Consider the following 21,406-nt stretch of genomic DNA (forward strand, 5'->3'; position numbering starts at 1 on the left):
GAATCAGTGGGCCCGAGACAGGAGTCTGAAGTCCATTCCTGCTGGGGGATTCGCACACTCGATGTCAAAACACACTGAGGCATTATATCTTAAGCCAGATGGTGACACTGCCCCCTGCTCTGGCTCTGCTCAGACAAAGTCACATTTGTGTTCCCATGGCCGGTCCCAATTTAGTCAGCAGTTTTTGTGCATTGCACGGAGTGAATGTCACCATAAACAGATCCCTTGGTGCCGGGTTTGATCTTGGCGTACGGTACCTCTGTTTATTAAGGAGGACTTTGCCAATCCAACAATGAATTTGGGGCTTTTTGTCTTCTGCTTGGACACCTTCGCAGGCTGCTTATGCAGTCACAGACACCTGTGTGATGCTTTCATCAGAGAGGGGACAGATCTGTGGAGTTTTCAAAAACACATCCGCAACCGCATCTCTTTGCTCACAAGGGATCAGAAACTGGTTTTAGTTTGTGTCGATGAGATAAACTGCCTGCAAGAAGAACCTACCCCAAATGCGTTCTGTTTAAAATACAAACACCTGGCTGAGGAAATGAGATGGCTAAGTATTCTTTACAGGTGTCTGCCACTCAAACAGGATGGCCTGAGTTCAGACTCCCAGAAGGCACGCAAAAGCCAAGGATTGTGGTGTGCATTGGTGACCCTCCTGCTGGCAGTTGGCGAAGACAAGCAGATCAGATTCCTGTAACTCACCAGTCAGTTTGCTGGTCTAGCCAATGGATCAACTTCTGGTTTAGTGAGAGACCCTGCCTCAAGAACATACAACAAAAGAAGCTGCCTGGCTTGGGATTTGTTGTTTCCACGTGTGTAGGTCTGAGAGAATTCCTGAATACCAAGGAAATTCACATCAGCTGGGGGGGAAAAAGCCAAGACACTCAAGTGAAAGAGGCATGTCTATGGAAAAAGCTGGAGTTCCCTGGGGCAGGAGGAACATGGCAACGTTGCCAGTCCTTTCCAGTAAGACCCAGGGCCAAGAATTTTTGTTTTGGAGCCCTGGAATATTGAAACCAAGTTGCCAAAATTGTAGTGTAATCTAAATGTTTACTTTTAACTTTTTTAAAAAAAAAACCCATGAAAGATTACAGTGCAATTTATATGTGCTAATCACAAGCTAATTACAGGCTATTTTAAAAAATGTCTGATTTGTAACCCACTGGCGGCTGTTTGCTCGGAATGAGACAAAATTTAAAGGAATGTGTTGGGGTTGATGGCGACGTGTCCCCTGAAGGCTCACGAATTAAAAGGCTTGGCCGTAAATGGATGGGGCATTTTGGAAGTGATTGTATCATGAGGGTCCTGACTTCATCAAATTAATTCATCATTGATAGAGTCATAATTAGTGGCCCAATCAGGAAGTGAGGGACACTCTGGAGGCGGTACCTGTTGGAAGAGGTAGGTTTCCAGTTAATGTTTTGGGCGTATAAACCGTTCCCTTCCTTGCTCTGGTCTTTGCCTCCTGACAACATTCTTCATCGTACACATGCGCCCACGTGAGGCTCAGCTCACCATTCAGAGTTGGTAAAAAGCAGGAGACCGTGGACTTACATCCCTCAAACTGTGAGGCAAAATTAATATTTCCATTGTTCTGTTTTCTTAGAAGGTATTTTGTCATCGTGGTTAAGGTCTGTGTGTTTTCAGGCAGTTCAATGGAGTTCTCTAGGCTATGTCTGTAATGTTGCTCGAGGAGACAGTCTGAGGCCAGATTTGAGAGCTTTGGTAATGGACCTAGGCCAAGTAGTCTATCTCTTTTCCAGGGTCCTGCTCAGAGCAAGGGGAGAATTAGCATGTGGAATAGAATCTTGGACATGTCCATAGGGAATCCAGTGTGGAGGTCACCTGGGGCTGGGCTGTGACCTTTGCAGCTGATACCATGGCTACCATTGACCTGGTCCAAAGATCCATGTTTTAGATTGATGTCCTAACTTAGCTCTGACAGATAAGAATATCTAATTGGCGCTCTCTCTCTCTCTCTCTCTCTCTCTCTCTCTCTCTCTCTCTCTCTCTCTCACACACACACACACACACACACACACACACACACACAATTCATCCACCCATTTAAATGCTGGAGATTTAACCTCAAGCCTTGTATGTACCTGGCAAGCTCACTGTCAGTGCTGTTTTGATGAGGCGCGACTCCTTAGCCTCAATACCACGTCTAATGGCCAGCTACATTTTGAAACCTCTTTTGAGATTATTGTACGCATTGCAGCAGGGGATTTTAATTCGCAGTTGCTTTTTCTTTTCCTTTTCTTCTAGTTTGGAAGTTTCAAGATTTCTACTTACTTATTCCTTCATCCACTTACACTTTTTGAAGCAGGGTCTTTCTATGTAGCCCTGGCTGACTTGGTCCTTGGCTCTGTAGCAGGCTACCCTTGAATGTTTAATGGTGCTCATGCCTCAGCCTCCTGAATGCCTAGATGACTGGCATGGGCCTCTGCAACCAGCTTGAAGAGGAGGAAAGCAAGATTCTGATCTGTTGGGATAACTTGCTTTATGGAAGTGGTTGGTTCAGCGTTTCAGCCATGCGTTCCGAATCCAAAAGGACCGAACTAAAGGGCTGCTATGGTACATCTCAGGACCCCCAGGGAACAATGCTCACACCTTCTGTAATATCCCTGCATTATTCATCAAAGAAAATTGTTGCTAACATGTCCCCACCCCCTTTGTCTGTCGGTTTGGAGCCCTACCTCCCCCGAATACCAGGTCCTGCCTTGCAAGTGGAGACTTAATTTAACGCCTTTAGCAGCAGAATTAGAGTTCAGACTCAGGAGTGAGGCAACTGCTTCTACTTTGGCATTCCAAGGCCCGTGACTAAATTATTCATTTATAAGGGGTGGTTTGAGAGACTCTGCAATTACTTAAAATATGAAGATGGTCTAAATTTGTGCTCCAGCAACTCCATTTATCTCATAGACCCAGCAGAAGCTGATGGAACTTAATCAAAAATAAATCAAGGACAAGTCCAAACCAAATTAGAAGCATGTCATGAATATTCGTGAACATCTGGATGTGGTTGTGGGGGTGAGCATTCTTTTTTTAACGTGTGCGGCGGCAGAGGCATGGCTCTCTTAACAGAGATGCCAAGAGGAAGATGGATTTCCATCTGTGATTTCAAAGGGTGTTTGTATTTGTCTGTGTTTGTCCTTTCTCCTTAGGGTGTGGGCTTCTCTTCTCGAAGCTATTCCTTTGATCTCTTTCATCTGTCGGAATCCGTTTTGGTATTTTATCTGGATTCTTGGTTGGAGTCAGGCACTTAGCTCATGGAGATTAAACATTTCTTTATTAAGGGAGAATTTTAACTTAAGGGAGATTTTACTATTTAATGTTTTCTGATGAATCTTTTACATGTCAGTGATGCTCTAATTATCGATTGATATATTCTGCTTCATTAGGGCAGCTGTGCATGTCTCAGGTTCAGGGTATTTTATTTGCTGCGAGGAACTGGAGTGAGGGAGGCTGTGCTGATAATTACCAATGTGACATTTAAAAAAAAACGCACAGTAGGCCTGATGAGGTTTCCATATCTCTTGCTTTGTTGAGTTACCGTAATGACTATGTGGGGTGGGTATGACCGGTGTACGGTATCCCTTGGGCAGAGGCAAAAACCAGTGATCCAGACATGGAGATGACTCATCCCCATGGTGTGCTCCCACCCACTCTGCCCCCAGCCCAGACCTTTGGTGTAACTGTCTTTCACAGGTGTGTGTGTGCGCACACACATACACGCGCACACATGCACACATGCACCAGAATTTGAAGTAATCTTCCTTACCTCTGTTTCCCAAGGGCGTCACCATACCTGGAAGAGATTAGTTATTGAAAAGACTAAATATCAGGAGGCCAGGGCTTAATAGGATTTAACAAGGAGCAAGTTTCAAAGTTTCAGAGATGGGGATTTGAATAAGGAGGTTAGTGCTGAATCCCCTGAATATCCCTGCCACGCGCTAGCCTTGTGCTTTCTTCTCTCAGCCCTCCTAAAAGTCGTCTCTTAATTTACAGATTAAATCCTTGGGTGATACTGTAAAAGGAGAATATTATAAAATGCTAATCTTTTAAAGTTCTGATTGCAGAAGGCGTAAGAATACTTTTGTAAAATTAAAAAAAAATCCCTAATGTAGAAATGTGATATCTAGTCCCCACTTACTAAAGACAGGAATTGCTGTTGGTGTTTTCTCTTATCTTTGTATAGAAGCACACACAAATGATGCTTGGCCTACCACAGGCAAGTGGCAGCAAAGGCAATGACTGTCAATTTGTTGCTGGAGGGAATTGTTCTGTAACAGTAAGGAATGTTAGAAATAAAGAGGGAAAAAATTAAAGTAATGTAAGAACTCAGACTGCTTCAAACAGAATCCAACAACTTGACATACCTTGAAATTCTGTGGAACAACTCTGAACTTAAAGGAATCTGTTAAACTACGTTTTTTACACCGTTTTTAATTTGTTATTCTTCATGATTATATCCATTTATTTATTGTGTGTGCATGCCTTCTCACTCGCATGCAGTGGTGTGTGTGTGTGTGAGGGGGAGTTGTTGCTCAGAGGACAATTTATAGAAGTCAGTTATTTCCATAGGTTCCAGGGATTGACTCAGATTGTCAGGCTTAGCGGCAGGCATCCTTACCCACAGAGTCATCTTGCCAGCTCAATGTTGTTGCCATCATCATCATCATCATCATCATCATCATCATCAGATAGGCTCACCTATGTTCTAGTCCTGGACTGACCTTGGACTTGGTAGCCCTCACACTTTGGGCTCCTGAACAACTGGGATTTATTATAGACTTGCTGTCTTTGGGTTTCTCTTGCTGCAATGAACCAACATGACCAAAAAGCATCACAGGGAGGAAAGGGTTTATTCTGCTTACACTTCCATACCCTTGTTCATCATCACTGGAAGTCACAGCAGGAACTCAAACCAGGCAGGGACCTGAAGGCAGGAGCTGAGGCAGAGGCCTTGGAGGGGTGCTGCTTACTGACTTGTTCTCCATGATTTGCTCAGCCTGATTTGCTCTAGAACCCAGGACCACAAGCCCAGAAATGGCACCACCTGCGATGGACTGGGCCTTCTCTCATCAATCACCAATTAAGAAAATGGATCTTGTGGATGGAGGCCTTTTTCTCAGTGGAGGTTCCCTCCTTTCAGAGGACTCTAGCTGTGTCAAGCTGACATAAGACTAGCCAGCACACATGTACTGTAACAGTGCCTGGTTTTCATTCATAGATCCTTTTAGAGTACAACTGAAAACAGACTTCAGAAAATTCCATTTGAGAAGTTGAAATATGATGAAGATTGTTTTGTTTTACTTGTAGCTTTTTATTTTTAAAATGTATTTCTTCTCTTTCTCCATTTATTTGTTTATTCTGTGTGCGCATGCACACACACGCCTATGCACATGCGCCTCCTTCATACATACATGTGGAACGTAGACGACAACTTGTAAGCCGTTGGCTTTCCTTCCACCATGGGTTCTATAGGGGGCAAGCTCAGGTTGTTCGCCTTAGTGGCAAGCACTAAGCCATTACCAGCTGAGCCGTATTGCAGGCCCTGCAACTTTTTTCTTGAAAACAAAGTTTATTTAATAAGGCAACCTAATTTGAGAAAGTTTCATAATATTTTAACTAAAATATTATGTTAATTAATTAACACGCAAAGTAACAGATTTTTAAATGCCATTTTATAGATGTTTTGCTCTTTCCCCCTCATGTTGTGATTTTTTAGTATATTATGTGAAAATTCTTGTTGAGACTGCATATGATGTCATACAGTATTTCACTTGAGAATAAGTGCTGGTAAACAGTAACGTGACTAAAGGAAACCAAACACTCAGTGGGGTTCTGATGTGTTCTAGTGATTTGGTATCACCAGGAACTTGCTGTTACAATAGGAGGTACAGTCATGCATCGGGAGGTCGTGTTGCAATGGGACAAGACACTCACAGATAGAGATCAGGTTAGTCACACTTGGATGGGGATCTACTTAGAGCAGACTCCCCCACCCCCCAGCTCTCCTGTTCCCACGGAGATGGATTAAATCCCTAGGAAGCTGGGACAAAGATGAGAGTCACAACGCCAATGAAAGGGACAGTCTGGCTGGAATGGTCCCTGAGAGCAGTCCCCTTGTCTAAGGGCGGGACTCTGTAGAAAGGTGTGCTTTAAGCATGGGGACAGGTTGTGTAGTTCCTGGCTCATGCCATGCAGTGAACAGAACCAACACATGCAGACAGGGAAACTTTGGGTGTATGACAGGGCTGGACTTGAAAACACAGTGACAGGCATTCATGACAACTCTAATAATAATTAAAGTTTTATATCTGCACATTCATCTCTGTTTAGGTAAATATCTTTTCATTACATACTATAGTTGATTGATCAATTGGTTGTTTGATAGAGCCTGTGTCTCACTGTGTATCCCCAGGCACTCTTGAGCTCAGTATATACATAGCTCAAGATATATACATACATACACATATATAAACATACACATATATACATATAAACAAGTTTCTCTTGTACTCCTGGAGATCTGCCTGCCTCTGCCTCCCAATTGCTGGGATTATAGGCCAGTACTACTCAAGCGTGGCTCTGATCCTGTATTTTATAAGACATTTACTAGATATCTGTCATGTAAAAACATATGACATCTCCTCCCAAACTTCCATAGGCATAACCCATAAAATTTCCTCCCTACAGCATACAATTCAGTGGCTTGCAATCTTTTCATAAAAATGTACAATATTTTTGCTAATTCCAAAATTCCATGGTACCTTGGGTTCTGTTTTTCGCCTTTCTATTGTGGTCTCTTACTGCCTCTCTGAGAGTAGAACAAGCCTTGGTGTAGGATATGTGACCAATAAGTATCTGTTAAACGAATGAGAGAAAATGACTGTGCATTTGACAGCTACTTAGATTTTTCCATCCAAAAAATGAAGTTTTCCCTTATTCTATAGTTTTTAAAAAAAATAAGAAAAACTCATTTTAAAGCAAGAAAGATTTTGGAATTAATGATTCCAAGAAAGAAGGGCCTATATTACAGATGAACCTTCTGGCTAATAAAAATGTAAAGTATGTTGAGGTTCACACATCTAATTAGAGGAGGAAAGGCTCCCAATTAAAGTATATTAGCTAATAAAAAGCTCTTTCATGCTTTAAGGGCTGCCTCTATTAACCTATTTTTTAATGTGGTTCTAAGATATAGGCTGTTGTCTTGTAATAGATATCAAAGTGTATATGTCCAGAATTCAGGGAGAACAAAACCCTTAAAACTAAAATATAGGAGAAAAATATATTTTTGTGAGGGCACTCCGCCATAGCCCCATCCCTTCCTGGTGCTACATGTACCTTGTCCCTGCTAGTTTCTGGGGGGAGCATGGAGGACATACTGGAGATTGAGCCCAAGGTCTGGGGCATGCTAGGTGAGCATTCTGTCCCTGAATGGTGAGCTCTTAAGAACAGCAGCTTGAGGTTTTATTTTGTTTGTTTGTTTTGTTTTGTTTTTAACACAGAAATGATGAAAACACCCCTGTGTTAGATGCTGCACAGACTAGAAATAATCTGTAAACCTTCCTGACCCCAGGAGACACTGGCTTCTGCTCACTGTGTACACTGCCCATGAGATGTTTTTCCGGCTTCCTATTCCCATTCTACTGCACACCCTAGACAGGAGCTAACACCGCTCACAGGCCTAACTTTTCCTGGAACTCTGGTGTTCCCATTCTCACAGCTTGAGACTGTGTGTGGAGGTGGAGGGGGGTAGTGGTGTGTGTGTGTGTGTGAGCGAGTGTGTGTGTGGGGATGGGGTAGTGGTGTGGTGTGTGTGTGTGTGTGTGTGTGTGTGTGTGAGCGAGTGTGTGTGGGGATGGGGTAGTGGTGTGGGTGTGAGCGAGTGTGTGTGGGGGTGGGGTAGTGATGTGGTGTGAGTGGGTGTGTGGGGGGATGGGGTAGTGGTGTGGTGTGTGTATGTGTGTGTGAGTGAGTGTGTGTGGGGGGTGGGGTAGTGATGTGTGAGTGGGTGTGTGGGGGTGGGGTAGTGATGTGGGTGTGAGCGGGTGTGTGGGGATGGGGTAGTGGTGTGATGTGTGTGAGTGAGTGTGTAGTGAATATGAGCTGTGAGCAGATACAGGTAGACTGGAGGAAGTATTCTAAAGAGAAGGAAAGCAGGAAAGGAGGAGAGTAGAGAGGATCCCTTGTTCCCATCTTGACCTCCTTCCCCCCATTATTACGGGTTGAGAGTTCTGGGGGAGGCTGGAAGCCCTTCTATTTCCAGGGCTCTACACTCTCTGGTTACAGCCTGGCTGAAGGAGACGTTTATGAGGGCAGTCTATCTGTCGGTGTCCCCTCCTCTCATCTGCTCTCAGCACACTCTTGGCGCCTACAGCTCTTCATCCTCGTCCCTCCAGGTTCATTCCTCTGTCTTACACTTGCCTCTCTAGCCACTGAGTCCGCTGCCTTCTCCTTCATGGGTCAAGTGCAAACAGCCTCCAGACCTGGCTCCCGCTGTCCTTCTTCATCTACTCTAGAAGCTTGTACAGTTTTTGTTTTTCACACAGGTCCCCATCTCCATCTCACTACAGAAACTCGCTCTACTTAGTGACCAAGTTCCGTATCCAGCACAGTTTGAGGAAGACTGGGCCTTGTGACTTACACTGACGTTGTGTCTATCACTTTTGCTGACTTTACTCAGTGTGTAAAAGAAAATAAGAACAGACGACAGAAAGAGAAAAGAAACCAGACATCAACAATGTACTCTTAAGATCCCCATCTCGTTTAGGGTTGCGAGAAGCTTCCATGGGGCACCGCGGAGATATTTTTCTCTGATAAAGAGGTGCCTTACAACCAGGTCCTTTAGTGGGACGATGTCAGGGACGAAAAGGACAGGACTGTAGATCACTCCAAGTGGTCACTCTTATCATTTCCAGGTGCACATCACCTGGCCTGCCCTAAGGAGGTCAAAGTGTTGATTCAAGACCACCTTCCTTTGACTCCAATTTGACTTTCTTCAGCAGCCTGCTTGTTTTCCTGCTTATTAGTTTTGGCCAGATGAGCTTCAAAGCACAATCCTGAAAGACTTCATTAAGGGACCTGGTGTGAGCCATCCAGATAGGAGGAAAGCCTGCTTCTGAACGGCAAGAGATAAGAAAGGAGTCATTTGGCATTTGCTGAGTGCTGATGTAATTCTTGCATTATGTTAAACAGTGCCGCTGTTTGCATACAGATTCCTAAGGTCCCTGCTTGAACCACTCTCCTGTGTGGCTGCTCCCAGCTGAGGCAGCTCACAGATGCTTCAAGGACTTGATAGATACTAAGAAAGATGGCTTAGGCATCCAGGCCAGTAAGGGAGAGAATAGTGGGCTCTGAGCCAGGAGTGTCCTGGACAGCATGGAGCTGGAGCGTGGTAGTGGAGGGGATGGGGACACAGTCTAGAAGGTGTCGACCACAGTAGGGGTAGAAAGGAGGGGAATTCTTTGGTTGAGTTTATTTATTTCTTCTTCTTCTCAACATTCCCTCTCCCATGAGCATCATACCACCAAGCTGCTCCCCAACCCCATCATCTCCAATTTTAAGTGCTTTTTACACTGCAATACAAAGATTAGCACCTCCCTCCTTCAGAGTTCTTTTCCTTTCCCCTTCCCAACTAAAGCCCTTTCCTCTGGTGCGGCAACTTCTCCCTTCACCCTACTTCCAGCCCTGGCAACCACCCTGCTTCCCTTGCTCCAGATGCCACATCCAAATGAAATTCTGCAGTATTTATCCTCCTCTGATTGACTTATTTCACTTAGCGCAATGTCTTCAGTGTTCATTCATGTTGGAGCATCTGTTACATTTTCCTTCTTAAAAAATATTTTATTAAAAAATATTTTATTTTTAGGGCGCAGGAGAGTGGTTACGAGTGCGTACTGCTTTTGCAGAGGACCCAAGTTGGGTTCCCAGCACCTACACAGCGTGCTTCACAACAGCCTATAGCTTCAGCTCCAAGGGATATGACTTCTTCTGGACTCTGATGGCTCCCAGCACTTACAAGGGCACATGCCACTCTCCATGGACATATAAGCTTTAAGACATTAGTATTATTTGTATTTTTATGTCTGTGGGCACATGTATGCAAACCAACAAAAAGGGCAACTTTGTAGAGTTGGTTCTCTCTTCCTGCCATGACTCAGGCTTGCATGGAAAGTTCTTTTCCCCTCTCAGCCACAATTTCTGTTTTAAGATTTACTAATATTGAGTAATTCTATGGCGTTCATACACTGTATTTTCCCACTCAGTTAGTGACATTTACCTGCGACTGTGAGTGTGTAGATCAGAGTTCCTGCATCCATTTCATTGCGGAGGGGGGGGGGCATACCCAGGATGGTTGCTTCTCATTAACTGCATCCCCATACTCTTGAGAGGTGCCTGTTTGATCCCATGGAATTAGATCGGTCACCACTTTGAGGAACTTCCACGTTGTTTTCTCTAGTGGCTCTGTTATTTTGAATCTTGCCAGCAGCGCACAAACATTCCCATTTCTCCACATCTTCAATGCTTACTTTCTGCGTGTTTTGTAAGCAATACCCTGGTAACAGGTATGAGTGGTATCTCGTTGTGGCTTGGGGTTGCGTTTTCCTGAGGCTCAGCATCTTTGTGTTGTGTGTGTGGTGTTTTTGAAAGTGTCTCATGTAGTCCAGGTGACAGATCCTCTTTGGGAAAGTATCTACACCTGTGTTTTCCCCCTTTGAGAAGTGGGTTGGTTATTTTGTTGTTGAGTTGAGGGCATTCTTTATATATTGTGGTTATTAATCCTACATCATATTTTCTTCTGTTCCAGATTGTCATTCCCTAGGCTTGATATTGTCCTCTGAGGCACAAACTTTCATAATGCTGATGAAGTCTAGTTTTTCTTTTTTTCTTCTCTAAGGTTTTTGCTGTCATATCTCAAGAATTATTTCCATAGCTGGTATTAGGAAGCATCCCCCTCTGTGTGGTCTTTAAGAATTTACTACCAAAATTTCTTAGTTTAGGCCTTGCTTGGCCAATCCAAAGTATAGTGTGTGAAGTTCTCCCTCAGGTTCTGTTATCAAGAGATTTTAAAGGTGTGTGTGTGTGTGTGTGTGTGTGTGTGTGTGTGTGTGTGTATGTCTGCTGGCTCGTTTTATGTCAACTTGACACAAGCTATAGTCATTGGAGAGGAAATAACCTCAATGAAGAAAATGCTTCCATGACATTGGGCTGTAGACAAACCCACCCTGTGTGACATTTCTTAATTAGTGATGTGCGAGGACCCAGGGCACTGTGGGTGGGACCACACCTGGACTGGTGGTCCTGGGTTCTATAAGAAAGCAGACTGAGTCAGTCATGGGGAGCAAGCCAGTAAGCAGTACCCCTCCATGGCCTCTGCGTCAGCTCCTGCCTCCAGGATCCTGCATCCAGGTTCCTGCCTGGCTTGAGTTTTTGCCCTGGCTTTCTCCAGTGGACTGTGATTCAGGATATGAAAGCCAAGCAAACCCTTCACTCCCCAGGCTTTCTTTTGGTTGTGATGTTTCCTGACAGCAGTGGAGAAGTAACTAAGGTAGTGTACACAGGTGGAGGTCAGAGTAGTGTACCTTGGCTGTCGGTCTCCTTGCCTGCCACCTTGTGAGACTGAATCTCATTGCTGTTCCTCACTTTATGTGCCAGGTTGACTGGCCTATGAGCTTTTGGGGATCCCCTCTACAGGAGCACTGGGGTCTCAGATGTTCACTGCCACACTGGCTTTATCTGAGTTCTGAGAATTTGAAGTCAGATTCTTGCCCTGCATTGCAAGTGCCTTACCCACTGAGCCATCTCCCCAGCCCAAAAGCTTCATTTTGAAGATGAATCCCAGATGACCCTCTCCCAGCTCCTCTTCCTGTGGCTCATCTCTGCCTCTTGGTTTTGTTATTCCAAGCCGCTCGATGCCACATCCTCTGCTTGTCCCCGCTCGTTTCTCCAGGAGAAGAGATGCATTTCTCTTTGAATGCCCATGGCAGTTTTATTGTGCACATATCATGGCGTCCGCTCTTCTGTCCTGTATATGATTTACTCTTCCTTTTTTCATCTTACATTATAAACCCAGCGTGGCTAGTGTTAAGTCACAGCCCTGTGTTCCTCAGCCCATATGTCACGGTTCCTTGTGTCTCAGGCTGGCTTGGGTTTTTCGGCAGCTCACCACGTCAGTTGGTCATCCAGTTAGAGAGAGTGTCATAACTAGAGGTATTAACGTGAACAGAAACACCGAGCTCAGAAATTTTACGACAGAATATTAAAGGTCAGCTTTGCTTTATTTAAAGCAGAATGCAGATAGTATGAGCTATTTGGACACTGACGGTCGATATGAGGACTTTTAACAAGTGATTTCCAAGCATTGTCCTTGGCTGCCGTCACATTCAAAGCCGGATAACAGAAGACGTCCTTGTGTTTGTCATGAAGCTGAACTGCTGGAGGCAGTCATGAGGCACCTGTCAAATGACAGTGGGTCGCGAGGTGACTTGTTTTTACCACGGACCATAAGAGAACACTCTTGGTTTGACACGTATGCGCTTGCTGCCTCTGGGAATCACCATGGTGTCAGTCAGCTGGAGGCTGTCAACACACTTAGGGTAGTGAATCCTTGGGAGCCTTTGTAGAGCAGGCCTTGAGAGTGCCCACTGTGAGAAACCGCTGAAATCTGAGGTACACATGTCGAAGGAGGAGGAGAAGGTCGTGGGAACAGTGTTTGCAGTACCCACTTTTCACGATTCCATGAACAAATCGTGACAGAGGACGAATAGTCTAGAATAGATGTTCTTAAAGGAGTCAGAACTGGGCCTCTTGAGGCAAGGGCCATCTCCCTTCTTATAAAGCCAGGAACCATAATTACCAGCATGATATTTCTGTCTATAGGATAACCTTAATTATAAGGTTGCAGTTAAAGGAACATCCCACATTAAACGAAGCTGCATTTTATAAGGTGGCGGCGCAACCACATTGCTTCAGAAGTGTTCTGTCTAACACGGGTCATAAAGAGGACCTTACTAACAGACACGCCCAAGTTCCACAGGCTCCCTGGAGATGCCCTGTGAAGGCTCTGCCCACAAATCCATGGAGCACTCATAAGAATGAATGGTCTCCCAGGTCAGTATTTTCTTGCTTAAGCAAATCAACGAATTCTTTTCTAGTGTGCTATCCTGCCATTCAGTCAGCCACTAAATATTGATTGAACATTTACTGTTTACCCTGAGGACTGAGAAAATTAATATAAGTTTTTCCTCCACAAAAAACCCACATAAAATAGCAAGGCACTAAATTTTTGAAATTTAACATAATGCAGTTTCACACTCAACATTAATTGAGTACTCAATTCATAAATGGTGCTATCTTAGACTGCATGCAATAAAAATAATTCAAAAGGTAGCGGGGCAATGGTGATGCATGCCTTATACCTCAGCACTTGGGAGACAGAGGCAGGTGGATCTCTGTGAGTTCAAGGACAGCCTGATCTACTTAGAGTGTTCTGGGATAGCTGCGGCTACATAGAGCAACTCTGTCTCCAAAAGCAAAAATAAATAAGTAAGGAAAGGGGGCTGGAGAGATGGCTCAGAGGTTAAGAGCGCCGGCTGCTCTTCCAAAGGTCCTGAGTTCAACTCCCAGCAACCACATTGTGGCTCACAACCATCCAAGATGAGATCTAGTGCCCTCTTCCAGCCTACAGGCATATAGAACACTGTATACATAATAAATAAATATTTAAAAAAATAAGTAAGGAAAGGAAGGAAGGAAGGGAGAGAGAGAAAGAAATAAAGAAAGACTAGGTATGTTAGTACACATGTTCAATTCCCACACATGGGAAGCAGAGGCAGGAGGATTTCTGTGAGTTCAAAGCTAGCCTGGTCTACATAGTGAGTTCCAAGATTATATAAAAAGATCGTGTCTCAAACCAACAAACAAAACCAACCAACCAATCAGTTAGTTAATAAAAATAATGCCTTTTGAACTTGGAGTGATTATCGCTCTTCCTCTTCTCTTCTGAGATAGCATCTCCTGCGTCCTAGGCTGACTTCAGATTCTCTGTGTGGTCAAACACTTGTCCTCCCGCCTCCTCCTCCTCCCCAGTGCTAGAGTTACAGCCTGCACCACGGCACATGCTCATATCCTGAAGTAAGAATTCTTCACACAGCACAGCTGCCCCGAGTGCTTCCAGGAACAAAGCAAAGCTTTCCTGATACTGATATAAAAAGACACAAGGGCGCGTGTGGTGCTTGGCTTTGCGATGTGGACTTCGTGCCACGGCTACTTCGATGACTATTGGATTCCCAACGCAGGAATTCTCCCCCAAAACCGATGCAAGGGATGAATTACAGGAAAATTAGACTACTGAAAGAAAGGAAAAGCTGCATTTTTCAAAGGAAGCAACCCAGCGTGCCAGATTATTGCTGTGGTTTTAATAAAGGAAATCAGAGACAGGAGGGAAACAGCCTGTGAACCTGGGGTCGATGATTTCTTACCAAAGCAGAGTTTCTTGTGTGATAGCACCTCACTATATAGTCCAGGCTAACCTCAAACCCGTTCTTTTCTGTCTCAGCTTCCTCAGTGCTAGGATTACCAGTGTGTCCCACCACACTCTGATGTCCTGTTTCCCCGAGGGTACACGGGGAGATTTAGGATAAGGAGAATGACGTAGAGAGAATGACCGAGTTCTGGGGAAGCGGGGCCCAGCATAGAGCCTTTGTATATTGGAAAGAGCAAAGCTGTTGGTACAATTGTGAAGGGCCCATAAGCACAGTCAGAAGAGACGTGAAACCAGGCCACAGGGGATAGAAACACCTGTGAGAGGAATCCGAGTGGCAGTGACCTGGGCAACATGCTCATGCTGAGAGGTACTTCCTACACTTCATTGTTGCACCCTGGGCGTCTAGCCTGACTCGTGGTCATAAATGATCAACAAGAGGCAATGGGAGGTAGTGAGCATGGGAACTTGCTTAGAGTGAGTTCAGCAGGCAGGCACCCTGGGGTAGATTCCTGACCTTGCTGCCTCCTAGCTGAGTGATGTGAGCAGCTGGCTCAGTGTCTCAGGTCTCAGGTTCTCCTTGAAGTAAAAGGAGAACAGCTGGGCTTTCTGGTATATGACTCCAATCTCAGCACTGGGGTGGCTGAGATTGGAACTTTGTAAGTTTCATGCTAGCCTGGGCTACATATTGGAGCCCTGTCTCAAAGGTAGGGAGAGGGAGGGAGAGAAAGGAGAAGAAGGAGGAAGTAAATCATAATGATAATACTGATAATTATGAGAAATGACTTTTTAAACAAATGTATCCAACATACACTTATTAAACACCTATTGTGTGCTGAGCCCTGGTCTGGGAAACGGCCTGCAGCCGTGAGGTAGATGAAGTGTATGCTCCCAGGAGCCACACGCCCGAGTACCAAGGTGTGCTGGTACTTCTGTTGAAGTAAAACGTCTGATAAAAGGCAGCTCCGGGGCATAAGGGGTTAGTTCTGCTTACATTTGGAAAGATTACAGTCCACTCTGGTGGGGAAGGGATGGCAGGAGGAGACAGAGCTGCTTGGTCACACTGTGTCAAAAGCCAAGCAGCAGAGAGAAAGATGGACAGCTTGCCTTCCCCTTTTCTTTCAATTCAGGACCCCAACCCATGGGATGGCATTGCCCAGATTTAAGGTGTACTTCTCCAGTCTGGATAATCCCTCCAGACATGCCCAGAGTCCTGTCTCCAACGACTCTAAATCCTGTCAAGTTCACGATCAATAGTAACTCTTATAAGAACTGGAGGAGTCTCCATAAGGCTCGGAACACAGCACCAGGTTGTGCTTAGTGGGATGTAACACTGTTAGCTTCATAAGGAGGGAAATGGGAGGGCTGGCCATGGTATACCTAGCATGACTTTTAACTGAACTCCCCCGATGCTTTCTTCTCGGACTCCCAAATATCTGGGACTACAGACACACGCCACTGTGTCCAGCTTGGAAACTGTTTTCTTACTTTCCCCAAGACTAATTTCTTTTTAAATCTGTGTGTATGTGCATGTGCTGTGTGTATGCACATGTACAACATGCGTGCCCGAGCCTGCAGAAGTCAGAAAATGCGTCAGATCCCCTGGATCTGGAGTTATTGGCCATTGTGAGCTGCCAGGCAAGTGCTGGGAGCCAAACTCGGGTCCCGAGGGAGAACATCAATTCCTCTCAGACTGCCGAGTCATCTCTCCAGCCCCGTATTTTCCTATTGTTATGGTGACAAATATGGAGAAGTTTCCAATGGCAGATGAATTTAGAATTCTTGAGTTCGTGCTGCTCCTAGCGTGTATTTGGCAGCTGAAGAACTTAGGTGTTGATATTAGTCAGTGATTAGTCACACGTGTCTAGGAAGTCTCTGAAGGGACCTGGGTGCTTTGTCCTCACGTCTTCTCTTCCCTCAGTTAAGAGGCAAGCACTAGGAAGAGCCCGACTTTGCTGAAATTTGCTCGGCAGACTTTTCTTCAAAGGGTCCCTATTATCTTGTCACACATCTGAGGCAGAAAGCAAAACCCATAAAGCAAAGCTTGAAGGAGTTATATTCATCAGGCACCACACAAAACTGTTCTCCCACAACAGTTGACGCTCACGATGAGTCATGACTCAGGTTTGCCTAGGAGCCTCGTGTGATCGAAGTGCTGTCTGAGGGTGCAGACGGTACAAGATAAATCCAAAAGAGTTTGGGAGCATGCTAGCACTTGTCCCTGCAGACTTCAAGAGCTGAAAAAACAAGGGTAATCACCAGAGAGGCAGCCTGCTCTCTGTATTAAAGAAGAAGCCAGGTAGAATGTGGGCAGCCATCGGTCGCTCTGTCATTGGACAAACATCACTCCGGGGGACTACCCTCAAACCTCTTAGCTGAAGGCAATTCATTAAGCCTTCCCACTAATTCATAGGATTCCCTTTAGAAAGAGGAAGCTCTTTGAAAGAGGGAATTAGGGGCCTGCCCTCATTAATTAAAAATAAACCCTTGGTTTTTCATGAAGCCAGGAAAGCTTTTGTGTAATTATGGCTTGGTAGGTAAAAGCAATACCACACCTAAAGCCACACCCACCGAGACACTTGGCCTAACTGCCCCTGCGAGTGTAGCCAGGCCTTAGAGAGGCTGCTTTTGTTCTTGTATGAGCCACCCGAAGCCTCTTGAGCCTGAATGTCCTGGGATGGCCACAAGTGTTGTGATTCACTGGCATATGTGTAAGTAACATCCATATGGTTTCTTCCCTCATTCCCCCAGGAATTGTTTGTTTTCGAAAGAATCCATGAAACAGATCAAACCCCTCAAGGTTTCCCAAAACCCTTGGCGCAGAGTATAACTTAAGGTTTTGTTGTTGTTGTTGTTGCTGCTTAGGGGGTATGTAGTGTGTGAATATCCTATATCTTTTCCTGCACCACCCCACAGTCATAAGCACTTTTGGGGGGGGTCCTCTTTCTCAGGGAATGAATGATGAATTTACTGTGGGCCGCAGAAGGAGGCGCTTGTAAGTTCTGCTCAACTGGTAGATTTTAAAAATAGCTCCTGGATTTTGCAGTGTGGAACGCCATGTGTGAGATCCCGGATGACATGTGTGCCTCGTGTCGCAAAGCCCTTCACAAGTGTCACCCAATTAACCGCATGCCCTCTGACAGGTGGCAGGGGCCCCCTCTGTGGCGTCCAGAAAGGGGCCCCTGCTTGCGTGTCACTGGCTCAGGACAGTATCTTCGTTTTTTGGGGGGGGTGGTTGGGCTGTCTGAAGAGAGACATCCTTTTGGGTCTTGAGCAATTATGAAGTGAGTTTCAATGCCATGCTTTGGAAAGCCTGGCTTTCACCAGACAAAGCTGGCTAGGCAAGTGCTCTGCCTCTGGATTACTTCTTGTTCCAAAGTCTGATCTTGCCTAGAGGAAGAGAACACAAAGGAGAGAGCCCCTTGAAGGCTGACCCACCCTTTGACAGTGTCTGTTGGAGAGACTACAGACAATTGGGATCTTCAAGACAAGATAATGGGTTAAGATAATGCTGAGTCCAGCCCATATTTAGGTGGCGGTCCTTTCTTAGGACTGGTAGCAAGAAGAAGAGACTCAGGTATTAGACTGTGCAAGTATTGGATGGAATCCCTGTACCAAGAGGAGGGTTACTGAGCCATTATGAGAGCAAGGCCTTAGAAAATAAACAAGGCAAAAGGGTGGGTGCAGGCTAGGGAGCGGAGGAGGGCAGAGGCCCTGGAAGCTGAAGGAAGCCTTTTTGTATGATCACCAACCACAGGGTTCAGCACAGCAGCAAGGACGGTGCACCCAGCGTATATCAGACGCCCTCCAGAGATTCAGCCACTCTGAGCATGCGTGTGTCTTGGACAAGACCTTGCTCTGTCTCAGCCATTTTTTTGGTGAACATAGGAGAATAAAACATCCCATCTGACAAACTTTTGGGGGAAACTAACTAAAAACATGAAGTGCTGGAAACAGTGTGTGGTGTCCGATACGTATTTGGTGAATACTGTTGATGACAGGCGGGAAGGAAGAAGACCGAGACTATGTTAGTTTCAGTTGCATTACAGTTACGAAACACTCGAGACAGCCAATTGATGAAGGTAAAAGGCTAATTTGGCTCATCATTTGGTCCAGAATCAGATGCCCCACTACTTCGGGCCCCTGGCACCACACTTGGCAGGGGTCTCTTGCAGAGTCATCCATTATCTCATGAGTCTGGCACGACAGACATTAAGAGAAGGAAACTGAGGTCTAACAGTCCCTGAGAGCGCATGTCCACAGTGAGTTGTCGGTGTCTGTGTTAGCTTCCTTTCTGTACTGTGATAAAACATTTACAATCAAGGCAATATATGGAGAGTTTATTTGGGCTTACAGTTCTAGAGGGATAAGCGTTGGGCATGGCATGGCAGCAAGGGGCAGGCATGGTGGCAGGAACAGGGAGCAGGGCTTACACTACATGAAGTGGGGAGAAAATAACAGTCATTGGAAATGGTACCAAGCTTTGGAACCTCAAAGTGTGGCATACTCCTTCCAGCAAGGCCAAACCTCTTAGAACCCCTAGACAGTGCCACCAGCTGGGGACCAAGTGTTTGAATACACAAGACTAAGGTGAATATTTTTCCTTGTTCCATCCACACCACTACCTCAGGTTCCACTCCTCAAGATTCCACCCCACCCCCAACGTGTTGAGTTCAGAGCAGCTGAGTTCAGTTCAGAACAGCTCCCCTGTTCCTCTCATTAAACTTTGGGACATTGAAAGTGGCTAAAGGAAGTGCCTGAATAGAGAATATTCATATATGTCCTAGTCAACACCAGTAGAAGAAATAATCCACCACTTTCCAGTAGCCCTCGTCTGGGGATCAAGTCTTTAACATAAAGACTTATGTGGCATGCCCATCCAACCCGAGACAGGCTTGATTTGTGGATGGAGATCTAGGGGTTGCCCTAGGGGGAGGCAGATGCCAAGTGAGAACCAGTGGGGCACCCTTGGTGGGTGCTTAGGTAGTACATGATCTTGTGAGGTGCACCCAGCAGGCAACCCTGGGCACCTGCTGCCATTCTTTCTGTGGTTAGAATAGCACCTGACCGCAAATCACTTTGATTTTTTTTTTAAATGTGTACCATTTGATTGAAACTATTTAAGAGTTGTTCTTCAAGGGAACCGTTCTGTGCTTTTATTGGCAATGCCCTCCTTTCTGGTGTCCATGGTGATCTCAGGATAAGTTAGGACAAGTGGCCGTTTGTGATCCCTAACAAAACCCCGGGCACATGTGGTAGGAGATATTTATAGAGCATGGTGTGGCTTCTGCCCTTCACTGAGTTTCTGTCATTGTTTTTGCTGTGTAGCTTCTGCACGCTCCCTTTTTCTTGCTTTATGAATCAGATCTGTAACCATTAATTAATCTACCTCATTAATAAAGTTTAAATAAATTTATAAATTTTCATTGATAATTATGTGTAACACACTGTTTCTTTTTGTACCACGAGACCTCCGCATCGCCCTTTCTATATTTTAATATTTTTAAATTCATTCAACAATTTTTTTTATTAGATACTTGATCTGCGCAGGTACTTGGTTAGGTCTTGAGACGATGGTGAATAACTAAACATAAGTACCCTGAAAGCTTTGTTGGCAGAAGAATGTGGTGACCCCTGACATGGGAGAACCTGACCCAGTCCTAGGGTCCATGGAAGCCAGTGGAGGAGGGGAAGCTTTTAATTTTCTTAAGAATTCTGTCAAAAATAGACTTTAACCTCAAGACTCCAATCATGACCTTCAAGGACTTCACCAGTCTTTGCTCAACACTGACAGTTGCTTGGTGATTCCTTCTTTTCTGATTCCACTTCCCATAGACTGCAGCCCTCACGCTAGCTCCAGAACGCTTGGTGAAACCTGAGGAGGTTTACATGTTGCTCTGTGTACAATTTATGACAAGGAGCTAAAGAATCCTCCGTTTCCCAAGACCACGTGTTCCCTTTAGTACATTCAATAAGCATTTGCGTGAGTGGTTTAGGGCATCTACGTGCTGAGGAACATACAGTGTATTCCGAGATGAGCTTTGGAGCACCCCGGTTTAAGGTTGGACATCTAAGGTTTGTATTTCCTCACCCTGGCTGGAGTTCTGTGGCAAAGGTGAATCCTCTCCCTGGGTTCTCTTGTCACACTGTGGAGAATGAAGGGAAACTGTTAAGTACGAATGCTTTGATTTGCAAACATTGTTTTAATTTGAAGCCAGCTTGGACATGGTTTCTTACCACTTTAGACATTAGGTCTTTAAGAAACAAAAAAGCAGAGGGCCTGGAGAGGTGACCTAGCAGTGACGAGAACGTACTACTCTTTTTGAAGACCAAAGCTTGGGTCCCAGCACCCATATCAGGCGGCTCACAACCATTTGTGACTCCAGCTTTAGAGGATCTGATGTCCTTTTCTGGCCTGTGTGGACACTCACATATGCACATGTCTGCACACACATACACACCCAATTGAAAAGCAGAACCTTAGCAATAAAACCTTTTGCTTTTGGTTTTCACCAGATCTGTTGGTATTGTGCAAAACCCTTTAGCACCTTGGCCCTCTAAATATTACTCTCTCTGGGTCTGCTTCCTTTCCAAATGGACGAGTGGTGTTTAGGGACACGGACAGTCTCTGCATCCTGTTTCCCAGGTATATCACTCAGTGTATTCAAACTCTCTGCTTTTATCTGCTGTGCTACGGACCTAGGAAGGACCATGTGTGTTCTGCCCTTGGCCATCATGTCTGAATATGTTTCCTGTTTGCACTTTTCTGGAGGGTTTTATTTGTTTGCTTTTCCTGGGGGGGGGGGGGGAATTGCGATCCGGTAGGGGAATATTGGCATAGTGGACTGCTTACATACAGATTTTCTGTTCATGTCATAAGTATACGTTTTCTAATTACCACCCTCGTGT

General features: G+C 45.2%; 1 protein-coding gene and 1 non-coding gene across 5 annotated transcripts in view; both read left to right on the top strand.

The window, feature by feature from the left end:
- Positions 1-21,406, top strand: part of Sash1 (SAM and SH3 domain containing 1) — a 171,123-nt gene that overhangs the window by 49,061 nt on the left and 100,656 nt on the right. The gene's annotated exons all lie outside the window — the stretch shown is intronic.
- Positions 19,155-19,293, top strand: LOC142842825 (small nucleolar RNA SNORA36 family). The gene has a single exon (XR_012909486.1). It is a non-coding gene; the product is annotated as a small nucleolar RNA SNORA36 family (small nucleolar RNA).

This window comes from Microtus pennsylvanicus, chromosome 1 (genome assembly GCF_037038515.1).
Source record: "Microtus pennsylvanicus isolate mMicPen1 chromosome 1, mMicPen1.hap1, whole genome shotgun sequence".
Taxonomy (NCBI): domain Eukaryota; kingdom Metazoa; phylum Chordata; class Mammalia; order Rodentia; family Cricetidae; genus Microtus; species Microtus pennsylvanicus.